We start from the raw sequence: 26,281 nt of genomic DNA on the forward strand, positions 1-26,281 counted from the left end.
ATTTTTCCAACGTCTCTAGCCATGTCATTGACAATTTTTCAGCTCTGGCTACGCCAATCTCTAAACTCTTGAAAAGGAAGTCAAATTCATTTGAACCCCTGCAGCTGAGGAAGCATTCAGAAAATTGGAAGAGCTTTTCACCAACTCCCCATATTAAAACATCCAGGCCCATCCCAACCTTTTGTTGTTGAGGCTGATACATCACAGATGGCTATTGGGGGACTACGTTCTCACAGTATTGGGAGCATTGCACACCATCACGGTTCTTACAGATCATAGGACTTTGCCGTTTGTAAAATCAGCTAGAGAAATCTCTATGAGACAATTGTGCTGCACCCAATACTTAAGTGACTTTGACTTTGTAATACTATTTCAAGCAGGTAAAAAACATGGAAGAGCTGGGGCCCTTTTCTAGCTAGGATACAAGATTGGGGAGATATCAGGTGACCCCCCCCCCCTCTTATAGACAGAGAAGGTATTCTAGGGGATGTCTGTTCAGAAGACAATTTCCTAAATGAGGTATTACAAGCTGAGATCTCCAAGGACTTAGAGAGATTGGAACAGAAACACAGGGGTGTTTTAGTACAAAATCTCCGCTACATTCAAAAGGGTTTGATTATTCCCACAGTGCCCTTATAACAACAAGGGTTAGAATGGTGCCATGCTCATCTGCTCCCGGGTCATCCAGGATACAGAAAGACAGTAATTCTGGTGGCCCAATATGGCAAAAGACACAAAAATATACTCAAAAATGTCTGTGCTCAAAGCAAAAGTATACATGAGGCTCCTGCAGGCTCATTAACTGCTATGCCGGTTGTATGACATTACAACGCATGGTAATACATCCCATGCCATTACATTGCGGTTTTTACAACGCAAGTCGCTACAACAACTTGCGTTGGAGGGCGCTGGACTTAGGAGTAGTATAATTTACTATTCCAACTCCAGTCTACATACAGTAGGGAAGGTGTTGGATAGTAAATTATACTATTCCTTGTCCTAGAGAGCCATCCAGCACAAGTCGTTTTAACGACTTGCGTTCTAAAAACCGCGATATAATGGCATCACGATGTAACGACCGCGTTGAAAATGACGTTTCCCGCTATGCCCATTCCCCAGTTCCATGGCATTCCATCTCCATGGATTTCATAGTAGAACTACCAAAAACCACACAAGGTCTTACAGTCATCTTAGTTGTAGTTAACATGCTGACAAAAATGTCTCACTTCATACCCATGAAAGCACTTCCTCCATCAAAAGAGCTGGCCACAGTATTTGTACAACACATAGTGCATTTACACAGATTTCCTTCAGTGATGGTGCCAGATCTGGCCCTCAGTTTATTTCTAAGTTTTGGAAAGGGTTCAGCACTCTGATACAAATAGACATACGTTTTTTATCTGGCCATCATCCTCACACTGACGGTCACACTGAGAAAGTAAACCAATGCGTTAAGCAGTATTTAAGGTGTCAGTTATTGCCTGCTGGATTGGGACACGTGTTTATTGGCTTCTGAATTTGCTTTCATCAATGGTCTGCGTTCCTCCATTGGTCTTTCACCTTCCCATTGCAATTATGGATTCCATTCTCAGTTCATGCTTTCACCTCCACCTGTTTCTACCCCTACTCCTGCTCCTTTCGAGATTATTGACCACATACATGACATACAGAACACGGCCCTGATGAATCTAGAGAAAGCCAAAGCAGTGTAGCAGTCTTGATTATGGGATTGGAGACATAGTTTGGGGGTCCACTTGTAACATTGCAGTAAAGGGAACCCGTAAATTTAAACCTCGTTCAATTGGCCCTTAAAAGATTATTAAGGTTGTCAATCCAGTGGCATGAAATTAGAGCTCCGGGCTACACTGAAGGTACATCCAGTTTTTCATGTGTCCTTACTGGAGCCTGTGGTGAGGACCCAGCTGCCAGTCTTGACTGCCCAGATGGTAATGGATGATGAGCCTGAATATGAAGTGGTTGCCACTGTGGACTCCAGGAGGGTGAGCAGTAGATGGCAATTCCTGATCCATTGGAAAGGCTTTAGTCTTGAAAATCTATACCTAGGAACCTGCTGGCCATGCACATGCCCCTCGTCTTTTGCATCTATTTCATAGATGCTACTCTTGGAAGCCCAAATCAGTTGGGGGGTGCACTGTCAGGAATGCTCCGCCTCTGGTCTGTGCTATGGTGGAGGCAGAGCAATGTGGGCATAAAGAGGCTCTGAGAACATGGAAGCACGTTCCGCATTCTAGTGATTGTGTGCGGCTTTTCCACGTCCGGTTTCAACTAATTTGTTGCTTCTGGGTCAGCACATCACGCTGCAGTTGGCATTCCTCATCATGCTACAGTTCGATGGCTCTCTCTCTGGCTCCTGGTGGTGGCCTCCTTCATCGGTGCTTCAGTACCAATACCTGGTTTCTCATGTAATAGAAAAAGAAAGAGAAATAAGTCACTAAAGTACCCAGGGCAGCTGTACTGTGGTAAAAGTGATCAGTGTTGACAAGTATATTCCTATGAGTTTTTTATCAGATTATTGTCCCCACAACTTGGAGCTCCTGTTTGCTGTATGTATCTGTGGCAACTGAAGTATAAAACAGTGCATTAGAGTCTCCTGAAGTTAAGGAGAAGTAAAAAAATAGCCTGCATATTTTTGCATATTTTTTTATTTTATTTCAAGGGAATCTGTCCTGTTGTTTATGCTTGTTTTTTGATTCTCTTAGGATACATGATATTTTTGGGCTACATTTAACTCTGCTTCATCCCAATTATCACATATACTGACAAACATTTTCTACTCTTTACATACAGGGAATATATATGATTTTATTGAACCTTACCTTCTTCACAGGGCATATCGTGGGACATATTTTATTTCTTTTCCGTTTTTTCCCCACTTCCCCCATTACACCAGTTTTGTTTTGACACTGTTGGGCACACTTGGTGGGTAAGGGAAGTTGGGATCTTTGCTTCTGAAACTGGAATATCATCCCTGCGGAAACTACAGGTGAGATTTAACAGTAGGGCTCTTCAAACTTGGCTTGCTTCCACTTTCTTACAAAATTGCTTGGTATGGTAACTTGGAGTTCGGTGGTGGACCTGCTCAGATAGGAATCTGGGGTTTTTGGTTCATTCAGAGCGATATACATGCAATTCTTCCCCTAATGTTTGAGAGCTATTCTCAGAGCTCAATTTCGCAAGGGTTTTTGGGATGGTGGTCCCCATCAATCTAACAGTTGCAATCTGGTCTGGTGTGAAGTGATCATCACTGCTGGGCATGGTTCCCAGCGCATACACAGTTAGGGGCAGAAAGTGTAGCCATTTCCATTTAAGACTGTTGCTTATATTATTTTTCAACAGGCTGCTGAGTCTCTCAACAACACCCTTGCTTTGGGGGTGATACACGGAGGCCAGTTTATGTATTCGTCCCAAAAGGGTGCAGATGTGATTAAACAAGAAGTTGAAAAAGGGCTTTTCATTATCTGACTGGGTGATAGGTCTGGTGCCTCCCATATGGGTATTACTTCCCTGGCAAAGCTTCATTGTCCAGGGTGGGATCCTCCTCTGCCTGGCTGATCCCCTTGGGAGTGTATGTAGCATAGTCATGGCTCTCCTTCCCTTCCTGAACCTCGTGAGCTAGGAAGGTGGCTGTGTTTACTAGATGGTACTGTATTGTTTTTAATAAGTGTCTGGAGAGCATTATTTCAGAACCTGAAACCCATTCTGTGGTCAACGTGCTCATGCGTATAACCACAAACCCTGAGTGTTCCGCATACAGTGTCAATGGTTCCCCCATCACAATTGATCGGCTTTTGTTGACAGCAAAGGCTGCTGCTGCTAGCATGGGCTCGCATGGGAAATGGCACTGTATGACTGAGTCTAAGAGCCTACTGTAGTATGCAAGAGGTTTATGTCCCAGGTGATACTTCTGTGGCAGAACTTCTGATATGCCTCATCCATCACTGTGGTTGAATAAGAAGAATTATGTCCAATAGTCAGGAGTTACTAGCACAGGGGAGTGTGTTATCTCTGATTTGGGTTGGCCGAGCGCATTGTCCATCTCAAGCATCCATACTAGCTCCTCGTGGCCAGTTTTGCCTTTTTTCATGGGCATGAGTAAGGGGCACCGTGTGTGCTGTAGTCAAAGAGAGACTGCTGAATGTACTTGCATAGTCCTAAAAACGTTGACATACCCTTTTTTGTTATCAGCCGTGGCATAGCACTGATAGAATCTGCATGTTCCAGCATGATCAGCCGACCAGCCACTGAGATCGGTTGGACAAGATAACTAACCTGTTGTGCATATTGCATCTTCCCCTTCTCCACTTTGTACCCTTTCTTGGCAAATGCAGTTAGGAGGGTTATCGTGTCCTTATGACATCGATCCTCAGAGGGACTGTATATCAAAGTACCATTAGCATACTGTCTCAAGGTGCTTTTTGATTGAAAGTTAGCATTGTCGTACCTCAGTGTTCGATTGACGATACTGAGGGACACTACTCTTGTGCCAGCCTCTGGTAGCGCCTTGAAACCTTTAAGGGGTGATATGTTTGTGCTTTACAAATAGGTATAGCAACTGAACCCCTTGGAAAGTAAACGTGGTCAGGTCCTGACTGTGGGGTTGCAGCAGAATGCTAAATAACATGTTCTTGATGTTGATCATGGAAAACAGTGGGTGTCTGAGGGTATGTTTGTTAGTATGATAGAGGGGTCTGGCACTGCAGGAAATTGCAAGACCAAAATGTCATTGAGGGAGCACAGCTCCGGCACCAGGTGCCAGATCTGTCCCTTACTCTTTTTGACCAGGGCGATCGGTGTATTGCACGGGAAGACCCGACATGGAGGACCTCCTGATCAACTAGTGCTTGGATTATGGGTGCTATACACTCCTCAGCTTCTTTGGAAAGTAGTTACTACCATACCCAGGGTAGGATAGCCCGTTCTCACAGTGCTATCCTTACCAGTTTGACAGTTCGGAGATGTTGATGACCCCCACATCATAGAGCCCCTTTACCCATAACTGTGGTACTGCTAACAAGTCTTGCTTCTGCCTAGTTGGTAATACCATCAAGAGCAAAGGAGCCCCCTTCTGCAGTTCCACCCTAACCTAACAAGTCGACAAAGATTACTTTTGAGGCCCCTGGACACTCACTGAACAACTGGTCATTGGTTACTTCCTCTATATAAAGACTGAGCGTAACAAAGATGATACATGCCCACATTGTGATTGTTTGGTCAGTGGCTACCAGGACACCCACATTCGAGTCGTATCTCAACGGTCTCCTAACAAAACAGCGCCTCCTCTTGAGGTTCCCTATCATGATGACCCTCCCGGCAGAACACACATTCATGGAACACCTGTAGCTTATGACCCAGCAGTTCCGGTGCATTACCACAGCTGTAGCTTCCAACCTAGCAATTCCAGTGCATTAGCAATGATTGTGAGGACCGGATTAGTAAAGGTCATCAGGTCAGTGTGTGTCACTCTTATCAACCTGTCTGTGAGATGTGGGCAGGTTAAGGACATGAGTATTTTGATGTGATAACCCCAAGGGATGAGCAGGTTACTGTCCCATCTTCTGAGAAATTAATGATCATGTTTAGGTTGGCCATTAAGTCTCTTTTGAGGAGAGTATTGAGGGAATGAGGGGTGATATAGAAACAGTCCATGAATGTGGCCGCCTCCTGAAGTCTATCTCCAGGGTTTATGTGAATTGGACTCTCATAACCATGCATGAGTACCCCTACATGTCTATGGAATCTTTAGCTAGGGGCAATCCCTTCCTTTTGACATTACTTTGTTTCCCCTGTGTCAGTTAGGAAGCTGTAGCGCATGTTATTTACCAACACTGTTACAGTGTGTTCTTGCTCTGATTTTTGGGTCACTGGTAGTAAGGGGCACGTAAGAGTGGGTGTGTTGGTATCAACCACTGGGTGCAGGACTGACCCTTGTTGGCCAGCAGCTTTTCTGGTTCTGGGAGTGAAAGGAGATTGCCACCCGGTCCTGGCTTTGGGAGTTCTCCATACTACTTCTTCCAATCCTCCTACTACATGTTTTACCCTTTCCGAACCTAGATAGTGGCACCCTCATTGGTGCTGCCGCCTTCTGCGCCATTGTGGCCATAGCCATTCAGACCAGGACAGTCTGCTCCGAGCTCAAGGATTTCACAGTTTTGCCCTGGTTCTGTCCCAACCTCTTCCTATTTTATCTCTTTTTCCTTCTTTCCTTGACTTGCTTCCTTTCCCACCATACGAGGCATTGCTGCATGTAGGGGAAACTCAAATTGGGATTCCCGCAGCTGTATTTGGTGCATTCCTTTGCTATAGCCATGTCCTCCCTCCCCTAGGCAGGACTGATCAAAAAGGTTACCTTCCTTAGCCCATCTTCTGGCAAGTCACAGAACGGGTGTGCAACGATTTCTCCGTTGTCTCTCACAACTATCTTCCTCTGGGTCAGCCTACAATTGGTATGTGCTCTGGCCCAGCAGCGCCCACCCTACTTGTTGCATCCCAGGGGACTGGAACCCCTTTCCCCACCATTGCTAGTTGTAAAATTGTTCAGAACTACTATGAATCTTCCAATCACTCAAGTGTGTTCACCTGAACCAGTGGGAGTGGATGCTTTGCTTCTCACTGAGGTTCAATGGGCTGAATGTGATGGACAGGGGGTCAAGCTTTGGGAAGCTCTGGCACTGGACTAGGGTGGTGCAGAAATTGCCTGCGCCTGCTGACCTGCTAGGCTCTCATGCCTGGACCTAACAGTTAATTGTTCAGTAGGGGACCTTCTGGCTTCCTCAACTGGTGGGTTGCTGTATGCCAATGTGGGGATAGCAGGCATTTGGGAGAGCACTGTCATACCTGCATATGGTGGGGGAGGTGCAGACTCCTTGCTTATGTCTGTGGAATAGGATTATCGGTCAGAGCCTCCTCGAAGATGTCCCATAGCTATAATTGTGCCTCTCTCCTGTCCTTCTTTTGCCCTACACATCTGGTAAGCATGTATGCTCTCATGTATTTGATTATGCTAGTGTCAAAGGTTCCCTCCTTTGGTCAGTGAAACGTATGTGCCTTAGTATGTGTATTCCATGTGCGGCAAAACTTGTTACGTATTTTACCCTGTGTGGGGAGCTTTGGTTTGCATGTGTTTTAGTGGCGACACCATGATAAGTTTGGCACTTTTTTTAAAGGAGGAATGCAATCTAGTTTTTCAAGTTTTAGGGACTCTTAAGTTCTACTCTGGTTGTGGGGAAATATATACACAGGAATTGCTGGTTCTAACTACTTACTATGAACTTAACTGTATTTACAGATGCATCAACATTTCACAAACATAATTAGCAATAGCAATGCATATGAAGGGTCACAACCTAGAAGAAAATGCAATTGTTAAAGCGCCATGGAATTTGGCAGCAAATAGCAGACTTTACTGTGATTTGAAATAACGATTGTGAGAAATAGCAACGCATTCATATAGCACTTTAAGACATCGACAAACACAATACTCAAGACAAAATACAGTTGCATCAATTTTCAATTCCACAGCATCAAATAATCAAAACATCAAATATACCTTGCATCATCTTCAAATCAACAATTAAAAATAATTGACAGAGAAAAATGATGACTTTGTCAAAATCCCCTTAGCCACTCCTAGTACATGTTGTCCTGTGACCAGGGGAATCCCTGTGAGGTACACATACGTAAGTGATCCCAAAAGTCTGTCAATATCAGCTCTGGGACAAAGAAAATTACATTTTGTTTGCAGAGAGAAGGAATAATCAAAAAAACACAAGGCCCTCTTGGCCAAGCACAAGTTACACCTGAACTTCTACATCCAAATCTTTTTCCTAACATCTTAATAGCACCCTGTATCACACCCAGGGGCCAGGCGTACCATCTGTTTCATGCCCAGCAGGCCAAGCCATCAACACCTCTCATTTCCTACAGATACCAACAGTGTTAAGAAACCAGTAGCACTGAGAAACCCTTTTTGACTAAAAAATAAGATTGAGGTGCCGACCTTAAATCACACCCAGGGCCCATGCGTACCATCTGTGTCATTCCAGGGGTCCAAGCAACAACCACAAATATTCACTTTTCCTAGCATGCTGACTATCGTAAAAAGTTGACCTTCACCTTGCGACTACTCAGTTCGGACACACTTAATAGGTAACATGACAGATTTCTGTCAGTGGCAGGGAGCTCAGGGTACATTTTTGCACTTCTTCCTATTTTGTCATACGCCAAATGCTGGGGCTATGGATTAATGTAATCTCTTAGGTAAACACCCTTTAGGACGCATCCATCACCCTGTATGCTGTTACCACACGGTCATTACAATGACCACGTTTCACCAACGCATACCATTACCCAGCAAGTCGTTACAAAGACTTGCGGAGGTGGGAGAAGGTGTTGGATTTAAAATCCAACACCTTCCCTACAGTCAGCACAGACTGGAGTGGAATAGTAAATTATACTATTCCAACATCCAAAGCCTCCCTGATGACTTCAGGATGGACCTCCGCTCTCTGAATTCAGCAAAACTTCCAATCATTTGCGGTGTCTGCTTACCTTCCTTGTTGTGCAAATGTGAAGCTGTCCAAGGGCAGGGGTCCCCTTCCTTCTGCTGCAGTAGGGTCTGAGGTACCAATCTATCCTGGCTAGCACACCAAAATATTGCTTGGATATATATTTACCTTGAAAAAGCAAAAGACAAGAGGTGTTTGGCAAAACAGTAACAGTTGGCTTAATTAAACACTTCAGTCGGGAGCACTGTTACTGAAACATATCTGAAGTACTATATCTGAAGTACAATCAATCTGAACAGTGTTTTATATATGTCTCTGGACATCATAAAGTACTTCAGAGAACCTTTTTTTGGTAAAAGAATGCAGGCCTTGTCTGTGGAGTCATAAATAAGGCCTCTGATAACAAATGCAGGTGGACTTCAACCTTGCATGGACGCAATGGGGGTCAGTGGGTAACGTGTCCAGATGTCTGGCATGAGGGGTGCGTGATCACTGCTTGTGCTACGTGTGCTGGTTCTTATTGGCTGTGTGTTCCTAACTTCATGTCGCCTCTGACTTTATGGTAATTTGGGACAGCTGGCACCCACCTGGCCCTGTGGATTTATTGAGGCCCATTACCTGGACCAATGTGGTGTCACTGCGCTTATCTGGGAGATTGATCTGAGTTTCTTGTCTGGGCATTTGTCTGCCGGCTACATGCCACCCCACCTGTGATCTGTCAAACAGTAACCTCAGGGCTATGTCGCAGAGCCTCTCTGACCATGTTATTCTGGGTCAGGGTTGATGGAGAGTCCATGGCTGGCATATTTGAGAATAGAGATGCGATTTCGTTCTTATGTGCAAGTGTATCATTATAAACATTGTTAATATTCTTAAAATCAATGCCAATATGATGCGATCCCAGTTGTGCCAATGGCCCCAGGTTGATTTTTAAAGAAAGGGTTATTGATGACCTTACAAAATGCACTTGTTTCTTTCATTTTGCTAGCTGGTATCAAAACGGCTTTATGCCTGATCACACATATCCTATTGACGAATGCCACACTGTAATCCCTGCGACCCTTCCTAGCCAGTGCACTGTCATTTGGGTCTATTTTAACTGACTTCAGCAATCCAGTATGTGCTCTGGCACACTTTAGCTCAAAACATCGAATTGGTTTCTGCTGATGAACAGCTAATTAGCAGGATAGCATCTCCCTAATAGAAAGGCCCCACTACTCAAAACATATCATGATCTTGGAGGGGGACTCATCCTCATTCTAACACATAAATATTGATTCAGTGTTATGCCTAACAATACTGCTAAATGTCACTGATTTATATATCTGTTCCCACTTCAATGAAATTCTCTGGATTAAGGTTACTAAGCGGCTCGCTATAAATTGGAAAAATAGCAAACAGATTATGATCACTAAAAGCATTTTCCTGAACTTTGTAACTAGAAAAACGGCTAAGCAAATCATCAGAATGCAAGATGACTCAATAATACTGAAGCATTCTCTACTCGTAAATTAGGGCTTTAAAACTGGTAAATCTACAGGGAGTCAAAAGCAAGGCACGAGCCATACTAGAAAATGAGCTCATTGAGTGTATCCCTTTAGGGTTTGTGGATACAATGTGGTAGAGGAACGCCTTGAGTATCACTCAATCCACAGGGTCCTGTGTCGGCTCTATAACAACATCTGGTGTTGGAGTCTCCCATTCAGAAATAGAGAAAGAAACACCTCAGAGTTAATGTCGGCTCACTCTAACTCCCAGCTCACACTATTGACAATTTAACAATTCTGAAAATCAATACAATTGTTGTAGGAGTTATTTAAAAGAAAAATCTTAAATTGGAACTCAAGCCAAATGAGCTGAAAAGATCGGGAAGCTAGATCTGTTTTAATAACACAACCTGGGAATGTTGTAAAAATGAAAGTTAAAAGCCGTAGGCCTACCATAGGACCCAGATGTGCCCGGCGTGAAATATTATATATAGCCATCCAAATACCATGGGATGATGGACCATGTTTTCTGGTGAGATATATTATCATAGCAATTATCATAGCAATTGATCATTGTTTTTTTTTTTACTCAAACAAGCTACATTCCAGGATCCTATTTCCCTTGTTTTGGATGTTGTATTTACCTCCAAATTTCCTAATAACAAACCATGCTTGTAGTTAATGTGACTAGAAAAGGGGGATGGGGGGGGCAAGGAGCTAGATCTAGGTCCAGTGGCTCGTGCTCCTGAATAATAGAGTCATCACTATGGAAAGTCACTGTTCTTGAGTAGAGAGTGAAAGGAATGAGTCATTTATAGAAGGATGGGAAGGAGTCAGTGAGGCTTTCACTTGATGCCCTCACACACCCCGAAAGATGTCATGCTTCATCATGGGGGGGTGCACCTCATCGGCCATTGCTGCAATGCCCTACGGGCCCCCCGAAGAGTAGCTTTTTCAGGAATCTTTTTTTGTGATCTAGCCGTTCGGTGTGTGCAGCTCTGTGTGCAGTCTTACATGAAGGGTGAATACTAAAATGGTGGCCTAGTTGAACGTTTGAGCTGGCAAGAGGTTGGGTAGGTTCAAGAGCCTTTGTTCTCTGAAATAACTATTGTGACGGCAAGCACCCCCGCCATGACTCATGGACTACTGTTCGGGTCGATCAAGTGGCACTACAAAATTCAAATAGGCCACTGTATAACCCCAACACTTAATTCACTCCCCCTTAGTCCTAAAGAAACACCAAGGATCTCTTCCTGAGACCACACTGTAGCACAAAACATATTGAACCCATCCTCTTCTTAAACTAACACTGCACTCGTCTAGCTACTGAGGGTCATAACTAGCCTTGAGCAGCACACAACCTTTTGGTGTTTCAAATGATGACAGATGGATTATTTTCTTTAAAGTTGTCTACCTTAGATTTCCTCCCATCACCTTTTATCCTCCACATGCGAGTGTCTCTTTAAGCTCTTGTTCACTGTGAGCTTGAATTGCGCATGTGATAGAGGAGACTCCCATAACTCTTTCAGTCCTGTTAAGGTCAAGGACTCCTCTAAGTATTTTTTTGCGGGCATTCTGGATGAGCTGTTAATGTCTTGCCAGAGCTGTCGATTCAGGGTATTTTCTGGAGAGTTCTTTAATTTGTGCCAGCATTTGATGTAAGACCCTCTTTTTGCAAGAGCTTGGCTCGTCAGCCCAAATTCCAGCCGAATCTGGGCTTGCGAAGTATACAATGGCAGGTTAAAGAGAAGTCTAGAGGCCTTGGAAATGGTTGTATCCAGAAGTTTTGCGTCAGTTCCTCTTAAGGCCTCACTGCCATACGTAATTGAAGACTCTAGTTTGATTTTGGCAACTCGAAGTAGTGGCAATAGAGTTTCGCATCTCAAGTTGGGCTTTAGCTGTTTCAGCGTCGTGGCTATTAACATGCCTTTCCTCTTGATGGCCGCTAGTTGGTTTAGATAGTGGCCACCTTTGTCGACTAGGATCCCCAGGTATTTGTATTCAGAACAATTTGATATTTCTTTTGTGCCAAGCGACCACGTGTGCGACTTTTTGTTCCCTGTTATAGACAGAACTTTTGTCTTACTGATGTTCACTTCTAGTAGGTTTTCAGTGACGTAACCATAAAGCGTGTTCATTTTTAAAATTAACAACACAATCACTTGCATCTCATTTTGGACTGTTGCTAATTCAAGCTACTTTCAGGACCAATTTCATGTTCTTTAGTTCTTTCTTTAAGGCAAGTGTTAAACCAGTGTGTGATTTTGCTAAGTAATTGATCATATCTAGCCACACTGCCTGGGCCCAGAGGTGAAACTTCAGTTAAAACAAATAAATATGGACTAGCTGCCGGCTGAAGATTTAAAGTAGCCTGTTACACTCTTAGTTATAAAGCCCCTGACGAAGATTATCGGTTTCAATTCCGACTAGCTGATTGCAATACAGCCGTTTGGAATTCAAACCGGCTGGTCATTCCACTGGCTTCCGACGGGCTCCAGGAGCTTGTCTGCCAGTTGGAGACTGGCCTGTAATCCCATAGGAAGACTTTTCTGCCTTTGGGATTACGATGCTTGGTTTCCTGCAGGCTTCCCAAGCTGGGCTTTCCGACATGGAAAGCCTGTTGGAAACCGAGTTTAGGGGCTACTAGCAGGGTCCCCTTTGCCTTGCAGCCTCCGGTTGGAGGCGGAAGGTGCACCTATGGTGTCCCCCTGTTAATTCCTGCACCTTGTGGCAGGCACCTTGAGGTGCCGGCCATGGGTGCAGGGATTAACAAATTCTCCCATTTCTCTATGAGAGCTTGTGTTACGACCGGTTTACGGCTGTAACACATGCTCCCATAGAAATGTGGGAATGCCACTGCACCATGTGTGGTCACATCGTAATTCCGGGTTCAGACCGCCGACCGGAGGTTGGTCGGTCCCATTTCTGCCACAGTGTCGGTCGGAGGAAACTCTGACTGACATCGTAATAAGCCCCTTAATGCGCTTCTGTGCGTGCTGCGAAAGGCGTGCTTCCTGGATTCTATATTGTGTGGTTGCAGAGTAATTGTAAGTGTCCAGAGTGCAGGGCCTTGCTCTTAATTGAGGAACAAGCAGATGAAAGGTCCTGGGTAAAAGGCCTTTCATCACAAGTAGAAGTTGACACATCTTTGTTAAACAAAGCAAATCTGAGCTCTGCTCTTGAATTGATCCTTGTGATTACATTTTCGAAAGACCCAAGGCGGTTCAACACTGCGTCCATGAAAGTGACCAATCATTCCTTTTGAAGAGCAAGTGTAAGATTAGACCCTTTTTTATAAATAGCCTCTTAGGGGTGTCCGGGGGGGGGGGGTTACAGATGTCATTTTAGGAAAACTGAGCGGAGGAATGTTATAAGGTCTTTTTGAGGCACACTTGAGAGAGGCACCAATACCTTTTTCCACTTTGCCAGGGATAAAGCACACAATAATTCAGAACGTTTCTGAATGCCCTGCTGTTCAACCTCCTCAATAAGCTGGGGTATATCAGCTACACAACGGTTGAACCGTAAGGCTCTTCTGTTGGAACTGCCTGTGTTTATCTCCACAGAGACAATTTTCATTGGAGTGGCATGAAAGGCAGGGTTGCAACTAATAGCCCACGAAGTGTCTTTAGCAGCCCTTGTAACAATATTTATTTTGTCTGTAACAACATCAAGTTCATGTTCGATGACCCCCATTGCACTATTAAGAAAATTAACAATAAAAGTAGCATCATCCTTTCCTTACTGTAGGTATGCTGCACTTTTTTCCCCATAATGTCTTCAACTTTGCAGGGTGAGGGTGCAGCAATACAGAGTCAAAGGGTGGTGGCCAAGTCCATCCTCTTCCAGGCCCCGATCGGTGCAGACCAGCCGGGGTGGTTGCCCGAGCAAGCACCAGGGAGTATCACAGGCTTCTTCCAGTGCTTAAGAATGCTGATTTCCTGGTTGGAGACCCTCCTCCTGGGCTCAAGGAAGAGCTGATGGGAGATGAAGTTTCCCCATAGCGGCAGCATAGCAGAGGGTCCAGCGTCGCAGGCTTCTCCAGACGCTTAATAGTACTGAGTTCCTGGTTAAATCACATCCTTTTGGACTCAAGCATGGGCTGATGGTAGAAGAAGTTTCAACAGCGCTGTAGCTACAGCAAAGCAAACCATCTCATGCCGCAGGCATCTCCCAAAGCTTATAGCACTGAGTTCTTGGTTGGAGACCATCCTCCTGGGCTCAAGCAAGGAATGCTTTCTTGGTACTCCCACCTGTTGTCTCCATGATTTGGTCCTGAGGAGAGTGCAGCTGTGTGTTACATCCATCATCACATACAAGATGTTGAGGGATCTCGGAAACATACAGATGTTTTCCCATTTTGTTTACAAACTACGGCATAGGACAGCCCATTCAAGAATTTAAACACAATACTCAGGTAATGAAAGAAATAGCAAAGGCTTTTTCCCTAGGTTTCATAACAGATCAGTTAGATGCCCAAAAGACAATGCTTTTCCAGATAACAATGGTCAAACACTGCAACCTAGTAGCCATAGCCAGCGTGTGTGCTAAAGTATATTCAGAATGTTGCACACAACTCCCCAATAACCCCCATAACATACATAAGCAGATAGATCACATATAGGATAGAAGACATTACATGAGATCCAAGATGGCTTTGAAGTCCACTTTTGATGCCTCACATTCCTTTTACATTCTCCGATTAGGTATTTTTTTTATACACTTTCTTGGACAAGCTTCCCCTGTTCGGCGCATGGTGCACAGAACGCTTACCGTTATTTACTTCATTTCCTTCATCCCAGCCATGCTACTTTCTCTTGCCGGGACCCCATCCACTCAGGAGTAACTCGGACTGCTCCACAGGTTGAGTTCTAGGGTGCTGACATTCTAAATGCGGCGCTCTCACGAGACACAGATGGACTTTTCTTTTAGTTTTATATTGGACTTCGGATGTGCACATTACATCCTGCGTGCCACTCTCATGAACCAATGGTGTCATTATGGGTGTGTTTGACGGTAGGAGATGCTCCTTGATATATACCAAGTATATATCGCCCCCAAGCCAACAGACCACGCACGCAACCTGGGCTTCATCCTGGACTCCTCCCTCTCGATGTCCAGCCAAGTCAACGCCATATCCTCATCATGCTTTCACACCCTTCGCATGCTTCGCAAGATCTTCCGAAGGATCCCGACCGAAACCAGGAAGACGGTCACCCAGGCCCTCGTCACCAGCCGACTGGACTACGGAAACACCCTCTACGCCGGAACAACAGCCAAGCTACAGAAAAGACTCCAACGCATCCAGAACGCCTCCGCCCGACGCATTCTGGACATCCCCTGACGCAGCCACATCTCCGGCCACCTGAGGGACCTGCACTGGCTCCCCGTTGACATGAGGATCACGTTCAGGCTCCTCACCCACGCACACAAGTCTCTTCATGACCTGGGCCCCAAGTACCTTAACGACCGCCTGACCTTCTACACACCCACCCGCCAGCTACGGTCTACCAGCCTCGCCCTCGCAACCGTACCACGCATCCGAAGAACCACCGCCGGAGGCAGATCCTTCTCCTACCTGGCGGCCAAGACATGGAACTCCCTCCCCATCCACCTCCGACTGACCCAGGACCACCTCGCCTTCAGGAGACAACTCAAGACCTGGCTGTTCGAGCAGTAGCGGACCCCTTCCCCCAAGCGCCTTGAGACCCTTCCGGGTGAGTAGCACGCTATACAAATGCTGTGATTGGTTGATTTATTATAGAGGGTTATGGCTTCCTAAACCTTCGTGCTCTCCTTATTGGGAGCTATACATGCCTCCTTGATAGAAACTGAAGTAAACTCTATCAGTTCACTAGTGGGGCGTAGACTCCTCCTACACTTCAGATAGAGGTCCTATTAGTCCTATTTATCCACACGAGACCAGCTGCATACACAAAACCAACAATGACTTTATCTGGTAGAAAAGAGACCTCATGTGCAGTTGGAGGATAATGAGTCCTTAAGCAAAACCCATCCCCCTCTCTTGAATTTACAATCTTTTTATGGTTTCTAACAGGCTGCCTCGACTTCCGCTTATAAGATGTATCAATTCTGTTTTCAATATTGAAGGGGTTTTAACACTGATTTTATTTCCTGCTTGAGACCTTAACAGGTTGTCTTGTGGGAGATCCTCTTTGTGTACAATTGATAGCCAGATCACCTCTGGACTGGTTCGTGTGTTTTTGTTTGTGTTTTCCAGATGAGACGGTGTATTCCCACCAGTCATATATCCAGGCTATAAATACTCAACTGCCAGCATTGACATCTGTTTATTGTTTAATATTATTCTCATTATGTGTATGCACAGTGACTTACTTCTTTTTGGTCCTGAAGAATACCCATGAACCCCTGCTGGGGTCTTCGAAGGGCGAATACATGTCGACCTCAATCAGGGGTATCTTTTTTTTTTGATTACCCCTAGTCCTCTTTGTTTTTAATCATGTCCAAGGGCACCCACAATAAAGATATTTGGTCCCCTGTAGACAACTTTAACTTCCTTTTCCATTTATTTTTGCACTCTGCCCCTCACTCATCATATTTTTTGGTACCCTCTCTATTAAACACCTCAGTTCCTCTTTTAGTTCAGAATAATTGTAGCCCACACCAGGAACCTTGCAGCCTTGGTGTGAGAAGGGAACCCTATGATGAAGTGTTTCACCTTTAGGTGAGTGAGGGTTCTCATCCTTAAAAAGGTCTCTCCTTGCCATTAACAGGACACACAACCTCTTGAACAGCCGATTATATCAATATTACTTTTAGGAGCTCTCTCCTCTATGAGTTTCCCTTTTATGACATAATGATGTCTTTCAATAATGTTTTGAGGATATACTTTCAGTGTGTTACAATTAAAGTTCCACACCAGGGCTGTAAAGGGGAAAACATGAATCCCTGGGTATTTAAACAAGTTGCACCAGATGGGAATGTTGGGGCACAAAACCCGCCCCTGAGCATCGCCCCTCTTTGATCTTCAAGCTTGATCACTTGCAGTAGGCTCTGGGCCTCGGCTCAGCGGACACAATCTTCAAGGTGGCCATGCAACGAGGGCTTACTGGCTGCCCACAACATAACTGCTAAGAACACCCATCCTACATTAAGCTTGAAAAAACTCCTCTAAATCGACTTCCACAAATGTCTTGCAATCGACGTTCTGTAAATGCCAAGCAGTAAGTCTCCATGCCAGGCACAAGGTGGTTGGTTGGAGTCCCCAGTACAATAGAAGTAGATCATGGTTGGAAATGCTGCATGGGAGAATGTGCATGGATTGAACCAAGAGGAAGTCTGCTGTTAGCAGCCACAGAAGATCCACAGCATGCACCGCTGAGTTGCGAGTGTCTGAACGCAGGGTAGGATGACAAACGCACCTTGCTTTGCAGAGGCTAGCAGAGTCAGCCCAAAAGAAAAGATTGCCAACCAGGTGCACCTACCGGAGTATGAGGCAGTGACGAAATTAAGATCAGGACCAATCCCTTGAGGAAGAGTAAAAAAAAAAAGGACCGCAGAATTTGGCGAGAGCATTGCAGTAGGCCTGGGGGAATTAGCATGACATGAAATTGTATTGTCGGACCATCCTCATGGTCTTCAACACCCACGTATCACTCCTGGGAATCCTTGTGTTGCCCATAAAGAGCTAAGGGGAGAGACTTGTGTAGCAGGATGGAGACTCCTCTCAAGTGACGGCTAAAGCCAGAGTGGTGGACCTTGCATTTTCTGAAGCAGCCTAGGAAAGTGCAGTGTGTACCCAATAAGTGATTCTCATGTAGGAGAACGACCACCGGCCTGTGATGCTGTCACGGGGTCGGTGACACTGACGGACGGGGTGTGGACTTTAATGACTGTTCCTTTCCACCCCGTCCGCAGGACTCCTACGGCCCCTTTAATGCAGCCTGGATGTCTTCATTGGACACACCCTCCTCTCTTACGTCGTCCCTGGATAGCCAATCCGAGGGAAAGAAGGTGGATACGGAAGCAGGATGCAGCAACGAGGCGGCGGGAATCGAAGGGAAGAAGACAGCCGAAGTTGCTGCTGAGACGGAGCCGAGAGTTGAAGAGGACCCGACCCGAGAGACCGTCACGCCAGGAGGCCACCGATACCGCGTCCCGTCCCGCCGCACTTCTGAAGAAGTGTGGCTGGACAATTTACGGGGCCGATTAAGGGGACTTCTCTATTAATGGGGAGGGACGGGGTAGGGGAGGGTGAGGGTGGTCACGGGGCTCTTTCCGTTCTCTGTTTTTCACTTCCCTGTCACTCGGTACCGTGAAGACTGTTTTAGGAGTGTGTAAAACGGGTGGTGGTCCCCCGGTGATCCCCTCACGTCCCTTCCCTTATCATCCTGAACGTGCGTACCAGAACCCCACCAGTAACTCGAAGTATTTTCTTTCTCTTCTTTCCTGAGCCCGAGGTTCGGAGACGTATCTGGAACCCCCTCCCCAGAAACGCCGCTGATAGCAGAAGACCATAGAGGAAGCCAAAAGCGGACTACCAATACCCCTTTTCATTTGTTCCTTATAACTTGAACTCTGTTGTTAAAAGTCCTGAATAAACCAGACTGTAAGACCATCTCCTCTGTTGGGACTCCTCATTAGTGAACCTGTGACAGATGCCTAATATACTGAAGGACTGCAGTGCTGATCGCTAAATCCAGTCCAGTAGGTCATTGAAGTTCCAGGAGAGGACAGATAACTTAGGAGGGCCATGACATGCATAGGGAATAGTGATTGGTTCCTGCAGGAGAGCAAGATCTTATGTGGTAACTCGGGGGCATGCAGGGCCAACCAAGGTTGAAAATGATAATGGACTTGTCTGCCAATGACAATCGACAAAGGAAAAGCAAATTGAAAACTGTAAGCCAGGCAGAAGGCTCAATACCGCCCAAAATCCCCATCCCACATTTCACCCCAGGAAGCAGCTGCCACCAAAAACAACTATACAAAACAGGTGAGTTCGGTGGGAACATCTGTGTCTTTTTGGCACCCCTGCGGAAGGATATATTACCTGACAACATGCAACAACACTAAAAAGTACAACCCACATGCAATGCACACTATGACCGTGAGTCACTGGTGAACTCCGTTGATTGCCAGTTCAATAGGGGAGAGGCAAAACCGGCCCCCCACCATAGCCAGCCCCGCTCATACTATGTGGTAACCAAAGTAAGCAGGGTCAAAGTGGAGTGAGGACCCAAAAGTCATGGCAATGTGGAAGAGCATCTGGTCCACCTCACCGGATTGAAAACTCATGGGAGTAGTTGACAGGTCATTGTTCATTGTCGGCGATGGTGGGAGTGAGACAGCCTTCCCTGCAGCTGAGCCCAGGCCATCAACATCCACCCACGGCTCAACACAGAACTTCCAGTTGCAGCCCCCGTCCATCTTCTGTGGGGCATTGCCTGAGACTGCTCCGGTGGTCCATCAGCTCGTAACAGTTCGGGAGACAGCCTTCGCAATGGCCACCTCTCCATGACTCATTCCCATGCCTGGTCTGGAGTATCAAAGAAGACAGTCTTGGATTGGAAGATTACTTTGAGGTGGGCCGGGAGGAGCAGCATGTGGGCCAGGTTCAGTGTACAAAGCTTTTGTTACAACCTGTCAAATGAGCACAGTTGTTGCTGCACTGCCGTAGTGTAATCAGGGAAAATAAGCGCTTAAGAGTTAGAAAACTCCAACTCTGGTCAAGAGGAGGCCCCATGTAGGATCACGTCTCGATCCTTAAAGTTAAGAAGATGCAGGATCACAGGATAGGGGGGGCTCCAGACGGAGGCTTCGGCGTCAACTAGAGGCGTGCTGCGCTCTCTCTATGACAAAGAAGGCAGACAGCTTGCCCTCAGGAACCCTTTCTTTAAACCAGTCCTTTAGTATCCCAGGGAGGCTTGCTGCTCCAAGGACTCCGGCAGACCAATGAGTTGGAGGTTGTTATGCCGTGATCGGTTTTCAGCCTCTTCCGCTCTATCCATAAGGGTTGATACTGAGGTGAACAATTTAGACATCTGGCTCTTAGGGGAGGCAATCTCTTCCTCCGCAGTGGACACCCATGTCTCCACTTCTATCATTTTGTCCACCAAATCGCATAGGTCTTGGCATAGCAGGCAGAGATCTATGTGAAGTCCGTCAACATTAGTTTCAACCGCGTCCATTGAGTCTGGTATGACCCAAAGAATCCCCTCCAGGTCTGCTGTTCCCTGCTGCATCAGAGCGAGCTCCCTGGCTGCAAGCTCCTCAATGTCCTTTTGGGACTCGGATGGTGGGATCGGAAAGTGGTCCATCTTGGTTTGGGCAGTGGTTGGCGTAGGAACCTTACCACAACCCATCCTCCTGGGACCCGGTGCCCCCAATCCCTCCAAAGGGAAAAGGGAGAAAGTGGCTTAAGACCCTCCTGAGGCCTTCCATCTGTTTAGGTAGGCTAGGGGCAAAGGGAAAGAGCCAGGGCGTACAAAGCACCAAATGCCAGTTTCTGAAACAATTAACTGCACCCCGCCCTCCAAGGTGGGCCCTCATCAATTGGTGTACCGCACCACCTCAATGCACCAGGCGACAGGGGGGCGCCGGGTCAAAGTAGTAAAAGCCCCAACTCACGGCAGCCAGGTGCCATCCGATTAGCGACCCAGCCCACTCTGCCCTGAATCCCATGTGCACTGGTGGGTCAATTAGGCACCATCTCCGTGGGACCCTGAGGCCCAGCAGGCCACAATGGACTCACCACTGTGGCCCGAGTCAATGGGGCCCCCTCACTTCCTCCAAGCCCCAGGGCCATCAGCCGGATCCAATGTCAGCCTTCGCCACAGCAGCCGGTGTCTCCCTGCAGGCTTACCATCATAGCCAGGGATCCGAGCCGGCCGGGCACCACCTTCTTCTTGGTGCCCGCTCACAAGAGTGGCTCCGCCAGTGATGCATCACCACAACCAGTTGCCCACAGTTCCTCTTGGAACAGCGGGCTGCCGCCAGGGCTAGGCCACAGCAGGCCTGCGGCAAAATCCCCAGGGTCAAAGAATGTTGGCCAGGTCCCAGATACAAAAAGTACAATTGATGGACAGAATGCAGAACAATGTCATTCATTCACCCCAGTACAAAGATCTGGGCCTAATCCATCGTTTTTATACTCACCATGCCTTTCCAGTTTGGACCCAGCCATATGCAAATAAGTCTTGACCCTGCGCCCAATGTGAACACTCCAGCCCGAACTGCCAGACCAGGTCCTCCCTGGGCTGGAAACAGGTATCCTAGGACCGGTTTGGGGCTTTCAGCCCTCATCAGCCAGGATATCTTGACTCCAGTGCCATGGAGAGCACAGAACCAATGTCTGGTCATACCTATCCCATGCCGGGTGACAAATGCAAAAAGTACAATTGATAGACAGAATGCAGAAAAATTGTAGTGCAGGTCCTATTGTACCCTTCATGCAGGACCTGCGCTGTTTACGGATAACATAAACTGCGGGTCTGGTGGTAGAGTGACTCTGTACACCCTCACTGAATATGTTAGCCTATGTTTTTGCATTAGCTAGCTCGCAGTGCCACCAGAATCTCCTTCTATCAGAGAGATTAGTTTTTGGCAACATCTGAACATAAAAAACCCTGATTTCCTTAGACTCGTATAAACAATATACTACTTTTCACCCAGTCACTCGTGCTTGCTTGTTTTGCTCTCAGAGGGATACACAGAAGAAACAGTTGGGCATGTTTACAATAAGAATTTATTTACCGTTGTTCTTCTCATATAAAACAAATGTGCTGCTACAACTGTGGCACAGTAGCAGAGATATAGAACCAGCAGTACAGTGAATAAAAAGGAATAGTATTGCTCTACCATTTTGCAATAGTCATGAACACATATATGAATATAAAATTCATTTCTACAATAAAGTGGGTACTCCTAAAATGCCTGTCTAGATGTACATGAGTGTACCTAGCATGTGAGTAGGTGCTAAAGAACAATGAGCCTAATAGTCGAATACAAAGCGTAAACAAATACCTCTTTAAAGACCTATATTACTTTTGACAAGGTAATGAATCCAACAAATATTTTCTTATACAGGGATGCTATAGATAGACAAGACTTTAAAGTATTATAAACATATTATTTTATTGTATTTTGCTTTTGTCTTTTTTTATCATTTTACTTTTTAAAGGTTTGTACATATATACATTAACGGCATCACATATAACGAGTCATAAATGATCCTAATACATTAAGTAGATTGCCAAGAGTGTAGTTAAATAAAGTGCAATATAAAGAAGATTTTTTGAAGAGAAAATTTTGCCCCTATTGCTATTATATCTTGGTAACATGCATACTTACATACATACCAATCATACAATCACATTCATAATTGTTTAAAACCAACAAAAAAACATACAGACACACTAAATAAGAAGAAATAACAACCCTAAGGTGCAGATGGTAATACACTTTCCACAGATGGTATATGAGTGAGGATTCCACCAACTTTAAACGATGATCTGTGTGGTATTGATCATTCTTTGATACATTATCTAGATCTTGTTAGGATGTACGGCCTACGTACGTTTCGGTGAAACAATCACCTTCTTCAGGGCCAAGATGGAGAAACAAAACAAAACTGATACAAGCAATCAGTGAACAAAGATTAAAAATGAGGGGCAATAAATTTTTCCTTTTCTGAAAACAAAAAGAAACATGTATGAACATTTATACATCCTGCATGATATTACTCAGTCATTTACAGAGTTTATGCATTTTGGCATTTATTCATTTATTAAACAAGCATCCTGTAAAGTCTATAGTCTAGCAGATCAAATTAATTAAATTTAAAAGTAAAGACTGCTATAATATAGGGAGAAAAAAGGTCCAAAAAGATGCAGACATGGAGGGTATAGAGAAAAGAAATCAGGTACCCTAACCAAGATGGTGAGGCATATAACCACCCTGTGTCGTCATGAAGAATGACATGATTATGAAGGAAGGGCTGTGTTAAGGTTTCAGGAGGGTCCCAGTGTGTGCACCATGGTGAAGGAATAAAAGTGAAAGGTTTAACATGTGTGGTTATTACCTATTGCAGATCACATCGGTGTGCAGTAGAGGGGATATGTGTCATCACTTGAAACTAAATAGTGGGATCTGGAGGAACAAAAATTACTGGTAAGATGAGTTGGAATGGTACGCAAAAGCTATAACTCAGCAAGCTTTTAGGGGCATTACCTGCTATGGCTAATAAGATGGAAAAAGTATTATTCCATGTTGTTCTTTATATTTTGATTGCATGTTGGAGAGACCAACGCTGAAAAGGTTCAAAAAGTCCTCATAGGGTACTGCACGGGATAAGATGCAAACATAGTTTGAGTAAGGGGACAAGAGATTAATGTATAGTACATGGTAAAAAATAAAAAAATATAATAAGTAATATACCTGATCTTCTATTTAGAGTTTGCTGTTGACCAGTGAGAAGTTATGTTTCATTCTACCTGTAACAAGCATTAGGGAAGTGAGGGTAAGTATCTGAAGTTTGATAATATATTATGCCATAAACAAAATATATCCACAGAACCTAACTGGGGCGTAAGGCTTGCTAAAAACAGTTTTAGTGACGTATGGAGTGAGTGGTTCTGCGCAATAGGAGCGTGCATAAAGGATAGTTAAATGACCAGCCAGCTGCACGAGTGTGAAAGCACTGACTTTTAAAAGTGATTTATATACACAAAAATGAGTGGAAGCGCTGCTAGGTAAGCATTACAAGGGACCGGCCGGTGAACAGAGATAAACAAACAACTTACAAAGCCTGTTAAGTTTAATAATATATTATGCCATAAAAGTGCAGGTCATAGAAAAAATATATATACACACAGAGCCTAACTGGAGCGTAAGGCTTGCTAAAGACTGTTTTTTTAGTGAAACTTTCCTAGTGAAGTAAGGAGCGAGTGGTTCTGCGCAATAGTAACGTTCACAGAGGGTAGTGAAATGACCAGCCAGCTGCACGTGTGTAAAAGCGCTGACTTTTGAGATGATTTATATACTCCATAATAGGGGGGAAAAACGCTGCTAATAAGCATTTCAAGGAAATGGCCGATGAACGGGGATAAACAAGCTGTTTGCAAAGCCTGTAAAAGTTGGCAGAGCCGTCCTATAAACCTAGGATGGCCGAGCGCATCCAGTAAAGAGGTTATAAATATATGTATAATAAATAAAAGCACAGCCGACCTGGGTCGCAACACTTACTTTTCAAAGTCAGAATGATGGCCGTAGCAGGGGGTCCCAAACGAGTATGCTCCACAAGCGAGTGAAAAGATATGAAAAGGCGTCGGTTATATATCTGCCGATCGCCAGCAGTAAAGAGAAAATTAACTGCAGCTGGGTTTCAAAACAGCGAGGGGCAACATAGTTGTAGGACTACGGGGAGAAGCTCATAGGGAAGTTTATCGAGGAGATAGAATGTAGACATTAAAAAAGGACTTAGGTATTGCCAGCAAGAATGTCGAAAACTCATGGTAAAAGGACTATATTATAAGAAGCAATGACAGAATAAAAATAGGCGGGTAAAAAACTATGTGAGGGGTGCAAGGAAACCTGGGCAGTTAGAGATGGATCGGAAAACCTACTAAGGTGGTATAAATAAAGAAAAATTGTCAGTAACATGTATATCTCAGGAAAATATTGTTATACTTGATAACATGTGGGGCATAGTATAGATGGACAGATAGTAGCACCATGGGTGCTAGGTTACAACAGCAGACTCGAGTTGAGGATATATTGGATACTAATGTAATCAAACAGTAGCGGGGTGGACCTACGATGTTTGTATAGGTCTGTAGTTACATATAATGAACACATGTGCTACCTACCAAAAATAGTTGGTCTGTATTCAGAAAAATGCTTATAAAAAGCTGAGTAGGTATAATAATGGAACCTGTCATAAGGTAAATAGTTGGTATGTTTTCAGAGAATCACTAAGACGAGCTTCAGAGGTTTGATATTGGAATCTATTATAAGGTAACTATCCAAGATATCTCCTCATTATGTCCATGGCGTACTGTATCAAGTTGGTATATCCAGAATGTCTCGCGTTTTTTGCGGACATTAGTGGGATCTTTGCCTGGAGGTACATGGATGCGCTCTAAGATTTGCCATCTCATATCTTTTTCAGTGTGTCCATATTGTAAAAAGTGTGGTACCATTGGTGCATTTGTTTTTTGTGTTCTAATAGCAGACTTGTGTTCCGAGAATCTCGTACGGAATTCCCTAGATGTTTCGCCAATATATCCTAACTGGCAAGGGCACATGATGAGGTATATTATATTGGAGGTTTTACAATTGGTCATTTCTCTCAGATTTCCTGTTTTTTGACCATATGTCCATTTTTCGCCTGGAATTATTTGGTCACAAGCGTGGCAGCCACCACATTTGTGATTGCCTTTGGGTAATGGGTTTCCATCAAGAGTACTTTGTCGTAGAGAGTCTTTGTTTTTCCATCTGCTATGGACCAATGTGTCTCTCAGATTCTTATTGCGTCTGAATGCTATGGCCTCTTGGCCTACAACTAACTGGGAGAGCTCTTTTTCATAACCTAATAGTCGAATAGCCTAGAATCTAAGAGCCAAGAATCCCGTTAGGAATTAGTTGAACCCCATACCTGAATAGTGAGAGTGTTGGACTTCGTCCTGGACTTGAGTTTGACAACCAGTCAGGGATACGCCGACTACTGTCAGCTGGAGCAATGGTATGCCGGAGCCGCATCGTCTCTGATTAGTTTGACGACCTTAAAGTCCCAGTTCCCTCCTGACTACTGATAGCAAGAGGTGCTGAATGTATACAGTCTATGTGAGTGTGTTACCCCTTTGTACAGTATGAGAATGGAGTTGGGGATTAAACCTATGTGCGTAGATAGGAGAGGTGAAGTATGCCCCCTGGAGAGTGTTCTCATAAATTATTCATATGTGCTAAGGATGACGTCTTAGCATTATCAATTGAGCAGAACCAACCCATGTCATGGAACTAGGTGAAAGGTTTAATCATTGAAAGGCATCAGTCCTCATAAGGCATTCAGTCCCTACAAGGCATTCTGTCCTTATTTGGAGTTATGTCCTTAAAAGACTCGTTCATATGAAATGATGGGGAGAGGATGTAGGGAAAGTGTACAATGTTCCCTGGACCTATATCAGGGCACCGAAATGAAATATAACACAATGTCCTACATTCACCCCAGTACAGAGATCTGGACCTAATCCATCTTTTTTTGCTCACAATGCCATTCCAGTTTGGACC

General features: G+C 44.9%; 1 long non-coding RNA gene across 1 annotated transcript; it reads right to left on the reverse strand.

Annotated features, from left to right (window-relative positions):
* Positions 1-1,307: 1,307 nt before the first annotated feature.
* Positions 1,308-24,374, reverse strand: LOC147692150 (uncharacterized). The gene is made up of 3 exons (XR_015299813.1): positions 24,239-24,374; positions 8,569-8,693; positions 1,308-2,418 (listed from the first exon to the last, which is right to left on the reverse strand). It is a non-coding gene; the product is annotated as an uncharacterized LOC147692150 (long non-coding RNA).
* Between the last annotated feature and the right edge of the window lie 1,907 nt (positions 24,375-26,281).

This window comes from Lissotriton vulgaris, chromosome 9 (genome assembly GCF_964263255.1).
Source record: "Lissotriton vulgaris chromosome 9, aLisVul1.2, whole genome shotgun sequence".
NCBI lineage: Eukaryota > Metazoa > Chordata > Amphibia > Caudata > Salamandridae > Lissotriton > Lissotriton vulgaris.